Genomic DNA, 1,868 nt, shown 5'->3' with positions numbered 1-1,868 from the left:
GGCGTAGCCGCCGCCTCCGCCCCTGGAGCACCCCCCCGGCGGGATGCCGGGGGTCCGCCTCGCAGCATCCCTCCCCCACCTCTCCCCTCCTCGCCCCGCGTTACTGCACAGCGGCCCCGCTAATCACAACAGTCGCTTTTGTATAAGCCCCGGGGGTAGAGGGGTAGCAGCACACCACTCCCCCGCCCTGCCTGCGCGGCTGCCTGTGCCACGGGCAGCGTGGGGAGAGCTACTTTTCCCCCCACATCCCAGACACTTGACACTTGAACATGACGGGTGGAATAGGAACAATAAATACAGCCCCCGCCCTCCCTCAGCCCCCCGCGCACCCATTACCTAATACCGGTCTAATATCGGATTTACCGCTAAAAACAGGCCTATGTTCCGCTGCGCATCTGCACGGATCATCCAAGGTGATCCAAATGTCACCAAAGTTGGCGATTTCTCGGATTCTCGTCCAAGGATAGATAAACAAATGAATTAATAACAGCATTAACGATGCCCAGATTTGGGGTGGTCGCTGCGGCCACGGGGATGAGACAGAGTGCTGGGTTATAAATAATAAATGTCTAAAATAAATCCATTTCTCCATCTTCTCATTCATTTTCCCCCATCATCGGGTTTTTTTGCTCCCACCAATGCTTTTAACACCTATCCTCCTATAAACCCAGTACTCAGCATTTTACACTTAAATATTCTCCCTCATCTCTTCATCCCTGTCTTCTTATACTATATATAAATAATCCGAACTCCATATTGCCCTACATGTAAGAATTATTTTTTAGAAAAGTGGAGGTGCAGGTACTGTGGGTATAGTGGAAGGTCTTTGTTTTCTCTTTTTCTTTTCTCTTTTTCTTTTCTCGTTCCTTTTCTCTTTCTCTTTACTTTTTGGTTTCCCCGCAACACTTAAATATTGAAATGAAAAAATGTAGAATTTCAAACAGATAATATTTGGTGAAATACTGGAAGTTTGGGATGACAATCTATTTTTTTTTTCCGTAAGAGAAAAAACTGAATTTAGAATTTTCTCTCTGCATCTGTGGGGAAAAAAAAAAAAAAATCGAATTCCTTACACAAAAGCTTCCAGTGCATACCCACCCTCACTGTGTCCCTCCCTTGGAAATAATAATAATAAAAATCCAATGCCCATTTTTTGTGGTTAAGAACATCTCTCATTATTAGAGGTACAAAGGCAGAAATCAAGAGGAGCAGCGGAAGTGGGTGTGGAAATTGCAATTCCTTCGTCCAGACTTGATATAATCACTAAATATTGGGGTTTTCAGAGGCTGAAGTACAGCAAATTCTTCGTTAGGGGTGTTTTGGCGAGAATGCAGAATGCCAACTTCAGTATCCCAGCCCGGGATGACCGGCCAGAGCAACTGAGTCTCCGTGCACGGCACGGTTTTGACTTTCAGCACAGGCTGGAAAGGAATGAACCAAATTTTCGCTATGTCATTTCTGCTCTTTTAATTTAGTGTCCGGTTTATACCTAAGCGTAAAATAACTCATCGGAAAGACAAGGTTTGAAATTCACGGTTATCTCGCTGTTTCCCATGAATACTGTCTCTTGCAGTGCAGAGAACTTGATTTTTTTTTGGGGGGGGGGATTTTTTTTATTTGCCTTTTTCATGTCCTTATTATGTTTTGCTTTGATTTTAAATTCAGTCTGCAGGTGCGAAGTTTATGTTTACCTCCCTCCCCACCCCGTTTGCAATGCCTGGGCAGGCCGGATCTCACTTCTCAGTGGGGAGAAAAGGCAGGAAGGAGGCGGGAGGACATCCAGTTCCTCCGTGCGGTCGGTCCCGCCCAGTGCCCGGGGCTGCCCGGCCCGGCTGCCCCGAAACCCGCACCCCTCACCCCCCTCCGGC

Source organism: Corvus brachyrhynchos, unplaced genomic scaffold, assembly GCF_000691975.1.
Source record: "Corvus brachyrhynchos isolate BGI_N302 unplaced genomic scaffold, ASM69197v1 scaffold213, whole genome shotgun sequence".
Lineage (NCBI taxonomy): Eukaryota > Metazoa > Chordata > Aves > Passeriformes > Corvidae > Corvus > Corvus brachyrhynchos.
Note: the sequence above shows the minus strand (reverse complement) of the source record.